Here is a 19,165-nt window from a genome sequence, read left to right as displayed (position 1 = left end):
TATAAATGGTATCATAAAACATACCTTTTCTGAGTTACTTTAAACTGTCTTTGCTGACCCATGACTCTAGATTGCTGTTGGCTCTGTTACACAAAAGCCTCTCATGGGAGTGTTCCCAATGTTGAACACTCATTAGGATCACCTTCTGTTGTATACAGGCTGCCATGAATGTTTTTGCAGATGTGTCCTTACACACACTCAGAAGCAATTTTCTGAGGTGACAAGAGAACTTAGTTTACTAGATACAGTAAGACTGATTATTGTGCCAGTGTCTCTCCACCAACAGTAAGAGTTCCCACTCTTCATGTACTTAACACTTGATATTTTGAAACTTGCATTTTTTGCTAATTTGATGTAGTAATTTGTGTTGAGTTACTATTTCCCCAACATCAATGAAGAATATTTTTTTCTATTGGTTTATCAGCCTTTTAGATTTTCTTTGCATTTTTCTTTTATAAAATAACCCTTTATTTTGAAAATATCTTTTGGCGTTTTGACTTTGTAGTACTTAGTGTACATACAATTTCACATTTTAATGGATTTAAATTTATCGTATTTTTAAAATATCTTTATTTTTATGTGGTGCTGAGAATTGAATCCAGTGCCTCACACATGTCAGGTGAGCGCACTACCATATGAGCCACATCCTTTGCCCCTGGTGTCTTTCTTTAATGGCTGTGCCTTTTCATTTTATCTCAACATTTTTCTTCACATGCTCAGGTCTGAAAGTAGTGAATATGTTCTTTTTAAGTTTTAAAATATGACTTTTAAATGATAAATCTTTAACTCAAACATATGATTTTTTGAATTAGAGATCCAATGTTTTTCCCCAAGCAAATAACCAATTAGACAAACACAATTTTTCAAAAATTAACTCATTTTATCTACTGATTTACTTATGAGGGTCTCATTCCAAGTCTGATTCAGGGAAAAGAACAGCAAAATTTGGCCCTTCAGATGTCCTTGCCATGAATCAGGAGTGATGCTAAACATTTTATATGTTCAGTCCCTGGTTTTGCAGTAAGAATGTCAGGGCTTAAATGTGTACTCAGGAGCCCCAATGAATGGTAGACCATATAGTAATTGTTTGTTTATTGGCCAACAGAGATGTGTTTCATCAGGTGAGGCACACATATATGCTGATAGGCACAAATTACATTTTTAACAAAAGGCACCCCCAATATATAACTTGCTTTCATTAAATAGGAAAAAAAATCAGTACCTTTTAAAGAGTCACATATCCCAACAGCTTTTGTGAAAACCAACATAATGTCAGCTTGTTTGAACAAAGCTTTTAGAATGAGCAATTCTTTAAGCAGGGAAAAGACAGCAAAAGGCTCTAGTCCCCAGGCTCTGTTTTGCTTTACCATTTTAGTATTCATGTAAATATATATTATTATTTAGAATATTAGCATCTGAACTAAATAATGACCTATTTTAACTAAAACCAGGATGTTTGGAACTTCCAAATAGTCTGAAGTTTTCCAATATGGACATAAACTAGCTCCTATTCCTCTTTCTATATTAAATGTGTCACAATATAACATTTTCACAGGAAGATGTTTAAGGCTCTGGCACATAAAATATGTAATTTGTGTGATAAATTATATATAGAAAATATTTAACATTCTCCTGTGCAACTTGAGCTCTAAACATTCAAAAACCAAAAGTGTTCCATGTTATAAAATTTTAAAATATATTTCCTCTAAATTTGACACTGATTTGTAATTACATAAAATACACATGTCTTGCATAATGTGATTCCTCAAATGAAAATAATTGAACAGAATATATTTGATACCACTAGTTTTCTAGATCATCCTTTCTGAACAAAATAGTCTTTCATATAACTCATAAATGTTTCCAATTAAACTAACACTGATGCAACAAATATCAGATCTGTTTTCCTATTCATGTGTCACACAAATATATCTATAAATCTTAATTTATATTTGTCTCAGTAAACAAAAGCAATAAAGAATGTGTCAGTAACAGATATCAATAAAGGGTGCTTATTTCTCATTTGAAAAAAAATGAAAGTCATTTACACCTTGTTTGAAAGTTCTAAAGCAGCATATTTAGCTCTTAAGAAAAAAAAACACCGAAACAATAATTATAAATTCTAATAATTCTTCTTTTGACATGAAAAGCCAGAGCACAAATTCTTACACTTTAATAGATATTATATTAGTGTACATCTGAATATACATTTGCCACCGTTCTCTGTTGGTAGGAAGCTGGTCTGTGAAGTGGAAGCAGTGAAGTTCACTGTTGTGGGGCCACACTTAATGGCCCTCCTGGGCATCAGAGGACATGGAATGGCTGAGTACCAGCCTCCGTTCACAGATATCATATTTGGTGGAACAGTAACCTAAGAGAAAGAAACATACTTTGCATCCATCAATTTAAAATGGGACAGCTGTCAAATTTTCAACAATTAGCATATTTTAACTCTTTTTAATTGAAAGTGTTAATATTCAGCATTAATTATTTCAATAAATTACAAATAATCAAGGATAAATGTTCATTCCACCATGAAATGAAAAACCAGAGAGTTGTTATTTCTACAAAAAAACAAGTTAAATAATCCATTAACACATTTTCAGCTTTATAAAATTACCAAATCAACATAAAGGACAAGAGCACAAACAGACTGTAGGCCAAGCTGTTAAAGAGCATTTTTAGCTAGATTAATTCTGGCTCCCCAAGAGTGCTTTGGAAAATGCAACCAAGTAAAGTAAATTTAACAAAGGAATGATTTTACAATTTTTATATTGATAACATGTATTATCTTGATGTTTCATTCTCAGTGACCTCTTATTCTTATTTATTTAAAACAACAATAATTGGTTTTAAAAAGCACTTTTCATCTATTGGGCTAAGAAAGGTCAAATCTATGACTCTTGTGCATAACAATTGTGGAGACTTTGGGATTTCTTTTTAGTAAATGAACTCCTAAGTTTTGAAATTCTTTTGAAAGTCCATTTGTGAACCATTAGTGAATAAAAACACTAAAGAATTTTCTAAATATCTCAAAATTACAATTTAAAAGAATGTAAGGAAAAATAATGTGGATCCTGAATAGTGGAACTTGACTATTTTGAACATAAAATGAAAATGTTTTTTTTAATTGGTTGTTCAAAACATTACAAAGCTCTTGACATATCATATTTCATACATTAGATTCAAGTGGGTTATGAACCGATGTGATTCTGCAATCTGTATTTGGGATAAAAACTGGACTCCTTCAGTTTATAATTCAAAAATGACCCCTAACATAAAAGAATAAACTTCTGGCATCCTCTCAATTAGGATTTAAATGCTAGAAAAAAAGTTTCCCTCAAGTATTAGTTTGACAATATTGAAAATAAACTCACTGTCACCCATCTGATAAAGAAAACTTACCCTTTTCAATTTGGCAGCAGCCTCTCCAGAACGGATTGCAGTCAGTAAACTGTGTCGGATCCGTTCAGGGTCAGGGCTTTGGAATGTTAAAGAACTTTGTCTCTTAAGGGAGAATGATGGGCAGTCAGCTGGAGTTGGTGTTGAGAATTTTGTTCATTATGTGCAGAGTTATTTTGCTACAAAAATAAATGCACGATATTTATATGAATTCCAAGGGAAGAATAGTTCAATTTTGTAAAACGTTTTTTATCACCAATAGTTCTTTAAGAATTACCATTTGCCCAATGGGTGATTTAGACATGGCTGTTTCTTCACCCAATAAATTCTCTTTGCTGCCAAAGCTGAACTAGAAGACAATGGCATTACTTTACCTTCCCTTCCCTTGAACAGAGGAGGCTAAGGAAGAAAAATGGTCTCTCTCTTTCAAGGATACAGTTTACTGTGTGAAGTCAAATAATACTGATATTTCCAATACATGAAGTTGACTAGAAGTGCCAAACTAATAATCAGAAAATTCTACTAAATTAAAAATAATCCATGTTCATGGTTTCAACATACAGGTTGGAAAATGATTATTTTTGAAAGCACAGTCAAATATTGACAATTTCATAGTGGTTAAATCTAAAGTATCTTTTAATAAAGGAGTATTAATTACTACATGTAAATATTTATTTTGTGTTTCAGGAAGTCATGGGGACTTTGGTTGGCTGTTTTATTTTTCCCATGAGGATAAAAATAAACATTAGTAACTTCTAAACTGAAGAATCAAAATCTTAAACTTCTTAGGAAGGAATATTCAGTATCAGAATTAACTGGCAAATCAAGTAATCTTAAACATGTCTTTTTCCAACTGCCATAAAAAATAATGAGTTAAACATGGTTTGGACAATGACTCAAAAAATGCATTATCTAAATCAAAGTTCCATTGTTTAGGAATGGTATTCCAGTTTATGGAAAAAATGCAGGTTTTATTCCCAACTCAAGAATTAAAGTCTATATCATGCATCACTTCCTGATGCTTTAACAAATAATAAATGTAAATATTTTCCACTATAAATATTGCTTTAAAATTACAGAAAAATATTCACTTGGCAGTATGGTTAATGTTCTCCTACTCTAAGAATGTTTGAAAAAGTAGTGTAAAATACTTCTGGAACCATCACAGAAATATGAAAGTATTCTTTAAACACCATCAGAGTAAAAGTACACAAAACATTTCTTAAAACTCACATGCAGATTATCATGAGTCACACTATGAATTTCATACCCTCATTGCCTATACAGTCTGAACCTGGCAAAATACACTATTTAGTTGACTAAGCATCATCTCAATGACACATTTTTTGGTAAGTTGTTAAGGCTAGACAATAGTTAGATGATATTTTAGTCAACACATGTATAACTGAAAAAAAGTGACCTTAACAAAATGGGGAATTAAGAAAGTTACACTTTAGAACTGATTTCAATTTGAATTAGTTACATGCAAAAATGTATGGTCAGCTGTGAGGTTGAATGAATGTAATGGAAAAGGAACAGCCCAGGTGTTGGGTTATTTTATCTAGTCTTTGATACTGCTGTTTCATATAACCAACACTGTTTATATTGCATTATATAGTACTATAAAACTTGAAGAGAAAATGAAGTAAGCCAGGCCATTCAGAAAAACTAAAAACGAATTAGCAAAGAAAATAGTTCAAACTCTAAACTAGTAAATTAACAAAGCCAATGAATGAAGAAATTTAATATCATTACTAATAATACAATTATATAATGACAACCTTATAGTAATATCTAATCAAGTTATGTGAATTATACAGAGTAAATAATGATATTTATGTATTACTTTTTTCCCTATAGTAGCATGCTATCCTATTAATAAGAATTCAGAGTTCAATAATGCACAAACATACCAACATGCTTGTTATCCACTATTTTAACTAGGTTCCATAATAATCTGAATACTTATTTTTTTAAAAGGTAACATTAACCTTATCCATCATATCAATTTGTGGGATGTCTGTACACCTGTGTACACAGTAAGTCTTCCCATCCTCTGTGTGAGCTGGAGGTTGGGTGGATGCAATCACACTGGGTGACTCGGGCCATGCCTTACTGAAAGACTGTGACCTCTTCACAACAGCAAGGGCAAATGGCGAAGGAGCAGAACTTGAATAGGTCTTGGGGCACCAAAAGTCTTCAAAATATCCAGTTTTACTGCTGCTACCTGACTAGCGAGAAGAAGCATAGCCTTGGGAGCTATAGGAGGAGGAGAGGTTTCAGCAGGTTTCTGATTGATGATGTCATCTTCCATCTTTTTAATTTGAGTAGTTTTACTTAAGGGAGAAAGTGTCTGTTCTGAAGGAGGTAGTGTGTCCCTTTCCATCTCTCTCTTTTTTTTTTTTTTTGGTTAGTTCCTTGGGGGAATGACTAGGGACAGTATGGACATTCTTGGCAGCTGCAGATGTCACACACTGACCTGATACTCTCTTCTGCATCTGCAAGAAAAAAGATCTTGGTTAGGCCTGGGGATTTGAAATCCAAGATTTAAATTTTAATTCCAAAATACTGTTTATTTCTTCCAAATTTGGCACAAATGGAGCTGTGCCAGTGTCTCTTGTCATTCTGGGAGGTTTCAGAGGATCAGTCACAGCACCATCGGGTGAGCTCACAGCCCTGTGCAACTGTTGCTCTGTTCTCAAGTTAGGCTTTGGTTTAGAATCTAGCGGTAGCTCCCCTGGGCCTTCAGAAGTAACAAGGTCTTGTGTTTGCGGGGCCACCTCCTTCACATTCCCTGAAGCATGTATCTTTTGATCATCTTTATACCATATGGTTTCTGATTCCCAGTTTTTCAGTATATCCAGGGATTTGGGAGGTACTATTTTATAAGTAGTCATTCCAATTTTGGGTATATACTCTCTTGCAATTTCATTTGAAGGTTTTGGCTTGGGATTATAGTCTTGTCTGTAAAGTGGCAGATTCTTTAGGTAAAAAGCAGCTGAATATTTATCAATTCCATCTATATGAGACAAAGGATCATCATTGCCTTGTGCACAAGCTGGATCTTTTATGGCAAGTCTGTCTTCTGAATATATGACTGGGGTGCTCTGAATCCTCAATTCTATTAAGGTAGTTACAGAATTTTGTAGATTTAAAGATAGGTGTTGAGTTGGTTTGTTATTTGAAGTTTGCACACTTTCATCAACTTTGAAAGCAGGCAAATTATGATCTTGGTGATTCCCAGAACTGTTGCTGGAAGGGATTGTCTGAATTGCATTGTCATCTTTTCTGCACCAAGCTGATTCAGTTTGTGGTCTGGTACTAATGGTGCTGGTAGATGATTTTCCTTGAAAGTTATAACAATTTTATGTGCTTGATAGCTTGATTGTCTGTCAATTTCCATGACAGTGCCCTTATTTTTTGCTTCCCCTTCTACATTGATTTCTGTTCTCCTCACTCTATTTTTCATAGTATCTTCTGTATTTGTTGCAAGGACAATGATTTCATTCTGAATTATGGAGAGAAAAAATAGAAAAACTCAAGTTTACAATGTTTGCCTCATCCAACCTATCATCAGTTGGTTTGAATGCTACAGATAATCTTTATATCACTAATTATACAAATTCAGGCAGTGGCATACAGAGAAAGCAGTAAGGGCTGTACACTCAAAAGAATCTGAGTTTTGAACCTCTTTAACTAATGTGGCCACATGTTAAATAATAATAACCCCTCACAGCTTCATTTTGCTGACACGTAAAGAGGTGAAAATATGCTGGTTTGTTTTACAGTACTGTGGATTGAACCCAAGGTCTCAAGCTTGCAGGTAAGTGCTCTACCACTGAGTCCATCCCCAGCCCTTTGTTAAATTTTAAATTTTGAGAATGCCTTAGTAAATTATTGAGGTTTCCCTCAAACTTGTGATGCTGAGTGGCTTGGATTATAGGTGTGAAAATAAGTATTCTAAATTATAGATATAATTATATGTAAATTATACAGATACATACACACACATCTATGTATGTGTACATATATATCACTTAGGTAATATTTTAAGATAGAATATTGTCTAGAATAGGCAATATAGAGAAGGCATCTATGCTCCAAAAAATAAGAAAAGATTTCATTTTTCCATCATTGTTAATGAAGAAAGAAATTGATAAATTCAAAAATTGTATTTTTCCCTCCAGAATCTTTTTTCAATAGCCCCTCATGTAAATTTATATTTCATATCTAGTATTAAAATAATCTCAGTAAATATCATTTTTAATCAAGGCAAACGACAGAAAACATTACCTTTAAGAAAGTAAAGAACTGGAGTTATAGCTCAAAGGTAGAGCACTTGTCTAGCATGCACTAAGGCCTTGCTTGGGTTCAATCCCCAGCATCACCAAAAAAAAAAAAAAGAAAAAAAAATTGAAGAATTAAAAACAAAAAACAGTCTATTGATTGTCATGTTCATTGGGTGTCCTTACTAAAGTCTTTTGGAGGAATTTGTTTTTAGTCATAACATGGTTGATTTCAACCTTATAAAAACAAAAATATTAGTTTTAATTTTTCAATGTGGGGGAAAAAAGTATCCTTATTCTTCTAGAGTTGTAGCCCAAGAGATCTGTGACAGTCTCCCTCTTAGATCCTGTTGACTTTTTCTCTAATTCTAGTTCATATGACCTGAAAATGCAAATTGCCTGCCAATCCCTGCATTAGTAGCAACAGCTTCTACTCCACAGGATGGCAGAGAACTGGAATAGCATCTGGAAGGGTGAAGGCATTATGAACATGCATCCATACCTAGTAAGCACCTGCTCTGAGGCATCGTTTCTCCTGCATGATGACCAGTAATCTCCCTTTTGAGATATGGGAATGGCTTGCATAACACTAATAAGTGGCAGGCCTCAAAAGTCAACTCATGAAAGATGTCAAGTATTTCTCTATAGTTTTATCATCATCCACTTTTACCTAAAAGAGGATGAGATCAAATACAAGCCCTAAAATTGGAGGAGCTACAGTAAATAGTTTCTCTGAAAACAAACAAACAAAACCATGCAAGCTATACCCAAACAAAATAAGTCATGATGTCAGGTAAATTTTTATGTAATTTAAAAAAAAATTCACATTTTTAAACATCGCTTAAATGTACTATTATTTGGTCATAGCAGCTAATATTTGCATTACCAGATTCCTATATCAAGTATGTCATTTTAAAATAGAATTTATTTTTATTTTCCCAAATAAAATTCAACTGATTATCACATTATGTTCACTATTAGAGTGACTTCCTTTCTCAATGACCAAGAACTGAAAACTTTTGGGATTTAAAAATTAAGAATATGTAAGATAAGGAAGCAAAGAAGAAGCAAATTTCTGATTCTGCTCTTAATTAACTTGGTTAAGTATTTAATGTTTATATGGAAAGCACTATTCTGAACACTATTATGAGCACAGAGGAATGTAAGACATATTTTTTGGCAACAGAAAATGAACCTAAATGCAATTATCAAGAATATAAGTAACAGTGATTGTTTATGAGATTGTGGGGGAAAGGTATATTCATACATTGTTTAAAGAAGCACAAATTAGTACAACCACTCTGGAAAGCAGAATGGAGATTCCTCAGTAAATTTGGAAAGGAACCACCATTTGACCCAGCTGTCCCACTCCTTAGTATATACCCAAAGGATCTAAAATCAGTGTACTACAATGACACAACCACATCAACATTTATAGCAGCTCAATTCACAATAGCTAAGCTATGGAACCAACCTAGATGTTCATCAACAATTGAATGGATAAAGACATTATGGTGGGTAGGGGTGTGTGTGTGTGTGTGTGTGTGTGTGTGTGTGTGTGTATACATTTTATTTATATATATATATATATATATATATATATATATATATATATATATATATATATATATATAATGGAAATATTATGATACACACACACACACACAATGGATTATCACTCAGTCATAGAGAAAGGTTTTATGACATTTGCCAGTAAATAAATGAATCTGGAGACTATCAAGCTAAGTGAAATAAGCCAATCCCCAAAACCAAAGGTCAAATGTTCTCTCTTATATGTGGATGCTAATCTACAAAAAGAGGAGGGGAGGAGAACAATAGAAGTTCATTAGATTAGATAAAGGGGAATGAAAGGCAGGGAAGATAGTTAGGAATAGGAAAGACAGTAGAATGAATCTGACATAACTTTCCTATGTACATATATGAATACATCACAGTCAATCTCAACATTGTTTATGTCCACAAAACTGGGATACTAATTATAATAAGGTATAATCCATGATTATAAAAATATACAAAAATAGATTCTACTGCTATGTATAACTAAAAAGAACAAAAATTTTAAAAAAGTAAATGAGCCTAAATATATTTTCTTCTTTCTTGCTGTTTCTTATTTTCCACTGACTATATTTTGAAACTGGATATTATCCAGTTTCAAAACTAGAAATATTTTCCAAGAGGAAGTAAATCAATGTAAAAAATATAAATTAAATTAAATCATCCTTAACAAACACTAATTTATTAGTTTTATATTCCAAATTTGTTTTTTATATTTTCAGTGGGTTAGACCTACTGAATCATTGAATTTAGCTCTAAATTTTTCATCAACATTTCACAATTATTCCCAGTGATTTTCAGGCCTGGAAGCTTAGAATAACCACTGAATTTATTAGCTAATTCCTCCTCATACATATCTGACAAGAGTCTTACTTGGTCTCTGAATGGCCAAGTTATTTTCCAAGGGTGGCCAATAGAAGGAGAACGTAGCTTCTATACTGCAATGTCTTTTCTCTACTCAAAATTAATATAAACATCTGCAATCTGACCAAAGGATGGTTTAAATAAATGTGTACTGTAGGTGAAAAGAGAATAAAACCACTTTGGGGATAATAAATTATTTATTTTTAAAATCACCTAAAGTTGACAAAAGGTCATTGCAAAGTGTGTGCAAATCAAAGTAAATATTACGTAAATGTACTGTGACCCCAGCACTAACTTGATGTCAAAATCTTTGAAAATGGGCTGGGGATATGGCTCAAGCGGTAGCGCAATTGCCTGGCATGTGTGCGGCCCGGGTTTGATCCTCTGCACCACAAACAAAGATGTTGTGTCTGCTGAAAACGAAAAATAAATATTAAAAATTCTCTCTCTCTCTCTCTTTAAAAAAAATCTTTGAAAATAATATGCTAAATCATTTTTTCTAAGAAAGAAGAAGCTTTTAAATCATGATTTCTCAATAGGAATGTTACTGCCATCACAGTATATGAAGGGAAAAAATTATCAAGATATAAAGAATTGGAAATGATTTACACATGGACAAATGACATTCTCCATGTGTCTCAGAATGGGACTGTACATTTGAAGTAAAGTCAATCAGCAGCATACACATTCAAGTTAACATATACATACCAAAAAAATGAAACTGACATAGATATACAGATAGCATTAGGACTATGACTTCTTATCCAAATATGAATACTATAGTATTATGTTTTTTACGAATATTTACTGTTTTTTTATGTTAACATAGGTTGGGCTATCAGCATTCATAAATCACTTTCTTCTTATTCCCTTGAAATATATCATTGTGCAAGATCAAATTCTCTTACAAGATGATCCAATTCAATTGAAGAGTCAGGAATACAAAACTGCATGGCTTCTAGGAATCATGTAACAAAATTAACAAAGTGGTAGGATTTAGATGGGAAATTGGTTTTTCTGCAAAAATGGGATGAGCATAGACCAAATGATAGAATGGAGGGAACTACATCAAAGAAAAAAAGAAGAAACTGTCTTGAGATGGGAATGAGAATTGGGGAAAGTGTAAATAAGATTACATAATTAGATGGTTTGAGCCTTGAAAATCAGGCACATGAGTTTCATCCAAAATATAGCAACTTGAGTATGATGTAAAATAGGACTGTGCTACAGAATTAGAAGGAAAACAGAAAAACAGAACAGAAGTAGATGCATAGAGGACATTGCTTTTAAGATCTAAGGTTGAAGTTCGACAATCCCTAAGACTTAACAACATCATCAATGTAATGCATTGGAGAGCTAAGAGCATACTTTGGAGTAATACTGACTGAGTTAAACTCTAGGTCCATCAGTTATTAGTTGTGGGAATTAATATCTTTGTGATTCAATCTTCAGTAGCCTATATAGGCTATCCATTTATAGGCTATCCATAATAGCCTATAAATGAGGTGGCTATTAAATGACTCAATATATAAGATTAAATGAGTTGATATGTGTTAAAGATAGTCCTTGGCACATCATTGTCTACCAATGTGTAAATAAGCTGTCAGTGTTTATAAAACCCACCATTCTCTTTGCTTGGGCCCAAATCGGACTTCAAATTTCTTACACTGCGGGCTATCATATCTTCATTGCTTGTATCATACAAAGTACTGTGTGACCCTCTGGAAGATATGATATTGTATATGTGTATACTATTCAAACTCATACAATAAGAAAACAGGCATTAATTTCCAAAGACAGATGGACTGAAATAATCATCTCTTTCTGCCAAATACTGAAAATTTAAAAGCAAAGAAAAAATTACAACTGAGAGGAAATGTTTCTGTGAAACCTAATAAGTTTTTTTTTTCATATAGTGGTCCTATTACACAGAAAGATATAAAAAGCTTGGGAAAATGGACTCATTACCAAAATAGTGTCTTTATTTTGATATTTTTGGTTATTTGTCTTTTAATGAAAAAGGAAATTTAATTAAACATTTTTGTCTTGCATCTAGCATAGTCAATTATATAAATTGTACTTGAATTGACCTCATTGATTTTTTTTCTAGTGACAGAATGGTTTAATTTGGAGACAATCCCATGCAAATTATGTTAAACCTCTGATGAAGATGATTTATTTTATTTGGCTAATTTCATCTTTATTCATGGTGTTGCATCTCAAACATAATATATGTGAATTCACTATAGCTTTAGATACCTAGGATAATATGAAAAATGCCTTTCTGCATCATAAAGTTGACTGTAAAAATAATACTGGGGATTTGAACTTATTCTCTAATACAGAGACTTGTTTTCATATGCCAGTGAGTATTTGATAAAAATTAAAAATTAAATGTTGCACTTAAGTCAAATAAGTAATAGGCAAAATACACAAAAACTCTGATTTTTGAGTCATGCAAATTATGGCTTATATGACACAGGGATATTGAACTAGTAAATTTGATTGATTTTGAACACAATTATAGACAAATAGATATGCTATTAATAAACATTTTTTATGATGATGATGGTAAGAGTGGTAGAATCTAAACAAAAGGAACTGACTCTATTTGTATTTCAAATATCCGATCTACATTTTAGAAGAATAGTACTAACTAAACAAACTGCCAACAACACTCTGGCATTCAGACTACCTATGGTCCATCTGTGTTTCTAGTTTCTTGGTTTTCTTCCTTGGAGTTTTGAGAGGACTCTCTGCTATTGATGCCAAGGGCTGAGTCAGAATCATTTTTCAGTGTATTTGTTATATCAGTAGATGTAAAAGGAATGTCTGGTGACTTCAAAGAAATATTTTCCACCTCATCTTTAGGCCCTTCACTCAGTTCTCCCTTTTATTCTATTTCTTCCAGGCTATAATCAGAGCTAATTCCAGCTACAAAGAAATGCATATATAATCCTGAATATTAATTTGTTTCATTTACCGTATGTAATCCTAGCAAGGAAGGAATATTTAATAATTAGCTGAAGTCTTTAAATCAGGTTCAAAATTAGTAGTGAAATGTTGTTCTCATGGTGAATAATCATGTTAATATATAACAAGATTGTCTCACATGTATATAATCTTAAATAAATTGTATTTATTATTTAGAATTAAATAAATACAATTTATTTAGGATTATATGCATGCATTATATTGTGTCACTCTAGGTTTTATTCGTAGAAGATCATTTAGTATTATAAATGTCAAGTTAAATATTTCACTTAAGAGTATGTTTTTTAAAATAATTTTATATCCATGCTGTAAAAATCAATGTAACTTAAACACAAGTTTATTTTAAATGCAAATTAAACAAGCATGAGATTTTTGCACATGAAGTTTGACTCAGTAGTTATCAGAACTTGAAAATTATCTGAACCCCTTTTGAAAATACTCAAGCTCATATCCTACTCCACAGCTATTAAATAAAAATCTCAAAAGGGGGGGGCAAGAATGTTTAAGATTCCCCAGGTGATTCTACTGTGCAACCAGGGTTAAGTGATCTAAATGCTTAATATGTTTTTAATCTGGAAACAAGTATTAAGCACTGATAATTTTTAATACCATCCAGTTTGATTCTCAGAGGCAACTTCCTCCAACACTTTTTTCCTGTCTATTGTCAGAAAGCATTACATGCACACATAAGCAGACACCCATATTCACATTTCCTTTTCTGCTGGTTTATTTAATATAAATAGAAGTATATTATACCCAATGTTTCAACCTAGCTTTTGTTCCACTTATAATATCTTAAATATCATATACTAATGCGTGTAGTTATCAGTTTTCAACAGTTGTGGTTAACTTTTTATTGTATAAAAATATGTTTTATCATTACTTCTTAGTATTGACAATCAACGGTACTATGATAAAGTTGGAGACATACTTATCAGTTGATGTTCATAGTTATGGTAAAGATGAGCTGTGAAAATAAATTTAAACCAAACACTAAGGTCCTGGAATTTTCTTAAATAAAATTAAACATCCAAGTCAAGTTTTACTTCAAAAGGAGGGAAATATGTTACAGCATTGGTTTATAGTGATCAGCACATTCACAAAATTTAATAAAAATTTTAAGGTATTTGAAGTTTAAATTACTTAAAAATATAATTTTATCTCTTAATGTGGAGACAGAAAAGTATATTCATTGTGCATTGAGCCTGGATATACAGTTTAGTTAAAAGCTTGCCTAGCATGCTTGAGGCCCTGGGTTCCATCCCCTGTCTCAGGCAGTATTACATGACTGTAGTTCCAGCACCTCAGGACGATGAGGCAGGAGGACTATGTGAGTCTAGGACTTCAAGGTCAGTCTGGGCAACATAGCAAGACCCTGTTTCAAAAACAAACAAATATGGGGTACTTTAAATTAACAATAAAAAATGTCCCAATTAAATTAGAGTACTAAGAAATATTTAAAAATTTAAGTGAATTTTTATGTGTACATATTTTGGCAAATGTTGCTTTATCACCACATGTGCAATAGCCATTATGATGCCTTGTGCAATATTATATGTCTATAATATCATATCATAGTAAGAGTGTATTTATATAAGTTGAAAACTGTGTACTGAGAAAAATAAAAGCCCATGATGGTTCAGATGTAAAAGTGTTTTATACATGACTCTTCAGTATGTATTCAGGTCTTTTGAAAATTATATTAACTGATGTGATGTTTAGCAAATTATCCATCATTATTCCTGTATTTCTCATGCTGTCACAAGTATTTCAGATACATAACTTTTTTTTTTCCAAGTATAAGGTCCTCACTGAGAAACTGGTCTCAATTAAGGTATAAGGCATGAGTAAGATGTTTCAAATTTTTTTTGAATTTTTCTGGGATGATTTGATGGTTGTAAACATCATACCAGCTTGCTTAAATATATATTTTTATCCGCTTGAAAAGCATTCCTATTATTAAAAGTCTTATAAAAGGCAATAATTATTTTCCACCCATGCATGATAATTATTCATAACTGTGGGATTCATTATGTCATGTGCCTACACATTATGCACATAATTTAATCAATCTCATTCCCTACTACCTGCCGTTTTCCTCCACTCCTCCCTCTCCTTGATTGGCTTCTCTAATGATCTGCCTTCCATTACTATTATTTTAATTAGTACACTATACTTATATGTAAAGGCAGTATTTATTGTGGTATGTTCATTCATGGACATAGCCTGCTTTGATTGATTTTATCTACTAATACTTTCCATGCCCTCAGCTCCTCCCTCCCTTTCCATCCCCTCCTTCTACTCCCTTTCATTTGCATGAGATCCCTTTTTCCCTCTAACTTCCATATGTGAGAGAAAACATACAACCTTTGTCAGAATATCTGAGTCTGACCTATTTCACTTAGAATGATATTAAGAATTTCTAATCACCCAAGAGAATTTTCAGTCTGTTTGATTAGCAAAGGTAAGTTCACACTTTGAAAAAAAAAAATCAAGTTTATTTAGTATGTGCCAAATTCTAGCACTAAAATAAAAAAAAAAGAAATGGGGAAGGGGCTGTAAACAATGAATAAGTTTCACAAGTGTTCTATCACAACTATTTTATTTCAGGTTTAAAAGTTCTAAAGGCAGCGTATTCACTTTCAAAGAACATGGTGTTCCAAATCTTAAAGTACTGTTAAGAATTCTCAATAATAAATATGAAAAAATTATTTAAATTGTTAAAAAATCAATTGAAAGTATAATGATTGAAGTTTCTTTTATTTTAGATAATTTGAATATTTTAACTTATTTTTTCAGTCCCTTTAAAAATAGCAAATACTGACTGAAAAGAATATTTTTTAATTACTTAAAATTAAAAAATAATTAACATATGGAAAAGAAATGTAGCTACTTAAACTTCCAAAAGACATTTTTGTAAGTCTGTAGCATTTTACTTGTGAAGTCATTAAAGTTTAAAATTTAACTAGGACTTTTAAGATATCTATTATATTTGTCCTGGGGATCATCAAAATGGCAAAATAGCCTGTTAAATACTATTCCTTTGCAAAAATATAATTGTGTTAAATTAATCCTATTCAAATAGAATCCTTTTTTATGGTATTCATTCATTCAAATTTGCTGTGTCACAGCATTGTTGATGCTACTAGAATTGTTTTTCTTTCATCCTTGGAAAATAATTTCCATTCAGTAAAATTCACACTGTTCTTTGGATTTTGATGGACTGATATAGTTGTGTAAATACAATTACCACCACAATTAAGACATAGAAAATTGTATTAGTCACCTAAACTTCTTCACATTTCCTGATCTCTGGCAACCATTATCCCTATAGTTTTACCTTTGCAAAAGTGTCACATAAATAAAAATATAACATCTAGGCATTTATATCTGGCTTCCTGACTTAACATAATATGTTTTAGATTCACCCATATTGTGTGGATTCATTGCTGTTCCTTTTTATGATTAAGTAGAAGTACTGTATTCTAATACATGGATGAACTACAATTTGCCCATTCTTCAGAATGGGGACATTTTAATTCCTTCTCATTTTTGGCAATTCTGAATCTAAACTATATTATATATAGTAATTTCATTGAAAATAGTAACATTTCAAAGTTCCCTCAAAAAAAGTAAGAAGTCAAATAGAAGGTAAAAGTCTACAGAATTCCTAAGTTTATTAATCTTACATTGCATCATATTCATTTATATAGTTTACTGTTGTAAACTCTAAACATGGATGAAATTTCAAGCGAAAAGAAATTCCTATTTCTTTATGAAACATTCTTACAGAAAGGCTTCACAAGTAATCAAATCTATACTGGATGATGTCTTAATCTGCATAAAACAAAGCCACAATCAGGAAAGGCCTGACACCTACATGTCAATGATGCTATGGCTGCCCCAGGCATTCCAGGGCCCTCAGAGAGAGAGGCTTCATCTGTCAGTTTGGGAACCGTGCTCTGTTCATGACTGAGGAGCCCAGGGCCCAGGTAGGCTTCTGCCAAAGAAGCAGATTCTGTAGAAATGGCACTTAGACAACAAAGTTAAGGCAAGCAGAGACCAGAAAGCATTTTCGAAGAAATTAGATTTCTGAGCTCACAATTATCCATGCATTAAACAAGAGGACGAAAAGAGAACAAAGGGAGAGAAACAGATACTGAGCAGAGTTTAAATAGCATGCACATCTTTTTCCAGTACTTCAAAATCTTCTAATTTCACTATACATTTCCTAATGTTATTCATTACATTTCCTTTGTAGAATAAGACGGTATCACTGATATTATTCTGAAAAATATCATTATTAGTTATATATTAGAAATATTTTAAATCACAAACACAGGAGTAAAGAATTCATATATATATTAATTTCCAAATTTCTAAATCATAAAGATCAAAGATTCAGATTAAAATTTAGGTGCTCCTGGACTTTTTCAAATTTGTGAAAACAAATGCTAAAAATTAGTCATAATAAGTATTTTTCGTACTTAACAAATTATCCCCATGATAAGGTACTAGTATATAATATTCTGTTTCTGAATCACATTTCCAATCTATTGTATTCATTTATGTCTAACAAACGCTAAAGGTGAGAAATTTTATTGTACATCTTTTTATAAGGGCCACTAAGTAGCTATTATTGAAAATATTGGAAATGGTATTAGATTGAATCATTCTATTTTTACTAGAATTTTACTTATTTGAGGAAAACTGATAATGCAAGTTATATAATAGAAAGTATTTTCAGGGTAGCAAATTTTTACCATTACAGTAGGATACCTGGTCATTGAATTCATACCTAGAAGCATTGTTTAAAGAAACTATGCTTATGTTTTAATGTAAATTTTTTCCCCCAAACATACTAAATGTTTCTAACTATGATGTGTCAGTACTCTTGGGAAGTGTCGCGACCCCTTGCCCGCAAGGAAGACGCAACTCAGGAATATTCTTTCAGCAGTTTATGCAGGCCTTGATTTAAGTATCTTTTAGTGACTCCCTTTCTTTTTTTTCCCGAGGGCCCAAGCACAGCCTAATAAAGCCTCCCACGTACCAATCTTAAGCCGCCGCGTGGATCTTTCTTATAGGGTGGCAAGAGATAGCGTGCCAACTCTCCACAAAGGAATTTGTTTATCACAGGCCACAGTGGAAGCCGGCGCCATCTTCTAATGGCGGCCACAATTTACAACAATGGCTTACCACAGTTCCCCCTTCTAATTTATAAAACAATGCAGGCGAAAGTAGAGGTCCTATCCTACTGTGCAGAAGTGGCTGCAATGTATGGTTTAGTCCTAAGGAGGCGCCATCCCCAGACCTGACCCCATATCAGCCGACGCCTTTTTTTGTAGGGCGGGGGTGTGGACGTCAAACCCGCATGCAATAGGACATGCTTTCCTTGAGGTCCGTTGAAGGATCACTCAAGTGCAGTGCTTTGCCTCGCATCCTGCATCGTGATGAAGGTGGACGAAGGGGGACAGCTGAGGCTGTTCTTTGGCTGTACACAACGACAAACGAGTTGACAGCACCCTGAAAGAAAGGCACGGACTTTAAGGCGATAGAGAAGTATTAGTGTGGAAACCCACCTGCGTGCAATGGCAGCAAGACCGGCAGAGTGCAAGGGCTTTCCAACACTAAGAGAATAACGAGGAAAGACATGCCGATCCCAGTGCAATGTTATAACAACTTGGGGTGCAACGACCATGTCAAAGATTTACTGTTTAAGCTGCGCAAGCCAGACTTGAGGTGAATTGCCATTTTCTAAAGCTGCAAGAGCTTGAATGATCATAGCCTTATTGTGAGCATTGCGGGCCTTGAGGCGACAGAGAAACCACAAACAGAGAAACATACCGAAGCAACACATTGCACCAAAAATGCCTACCCCACCCACTCTTTAAAAAAGGAAAAAGCAGAAGATATCCAATCGGTGAATTGACCCAAAGTCACGGGATCAACACGGGTGTTATTCAAGACAGCTATCTGGGTTAGTTGAGACTGGATCATGTCTTCCGCTTCCATGGACCAATTTCCAGCCAAATATTCGCCAATGA

The 19,165-nt window shown here is 33.0% G+C and overlaps 1 pseudogene across 1 annotated transcript in view; it reads right to left on the bottom strand.

The window, feature by feature from the left end:
- Window positions 1–1,093: 1,093 nt before the first annotated feature.
- Window positions 1,094–19,165, bottom strand: part of LOC143388897 (cordon-bleu protein-like 1) — a 40,760-nt pseudogene continuing 22,688 nt past the window's right edge. The window contains exons 5-10 of the transcript XR_013090084.1: window positions 17,002–17,121; window positions 12,806–13,061; window positions 11,751–11,848; window positions 5,394–6,939; window positions 3,406–3,581; window positions 1,094–2,371 (exon numbers count right to left, since the gene is read on the bottom strand). The product of XR_013090084.1 is annotated as a cordon-bleu protein-like 1 (transcript). The remainder of the gene's footprint in view (window positions 2,372–3,405; window positions 3,582–5,393; window positions 6,940–11,750; window positions 11,849–12,805; window positions 13,062–17,001; window positions 17,122–19,165) is intronic.

The sequence above is a fragment of the Callospermophilus lateralis genome, unplaced genomic scaffold (genome assembly GCF_048772815.1).
Source record: "Callospermophilus lateralis isolate mCalLat2 unplaced genomic scaffold, mCalLat2.hap1 Scaffold_45, whole genome shotgun sequence".
Classification (NCBI taxonomy): Eukaryota; Metazoa; Chordata; class Mammalia; order Rodentia; family Sciuridae; genus Callospermophilus; species Callospermophilus lateralis.
The sequence above is the reverse complement of the archived record's forward strand: the minus strand, read 5'-3'. Positions and strand labels throughout refer to the sequence as shown.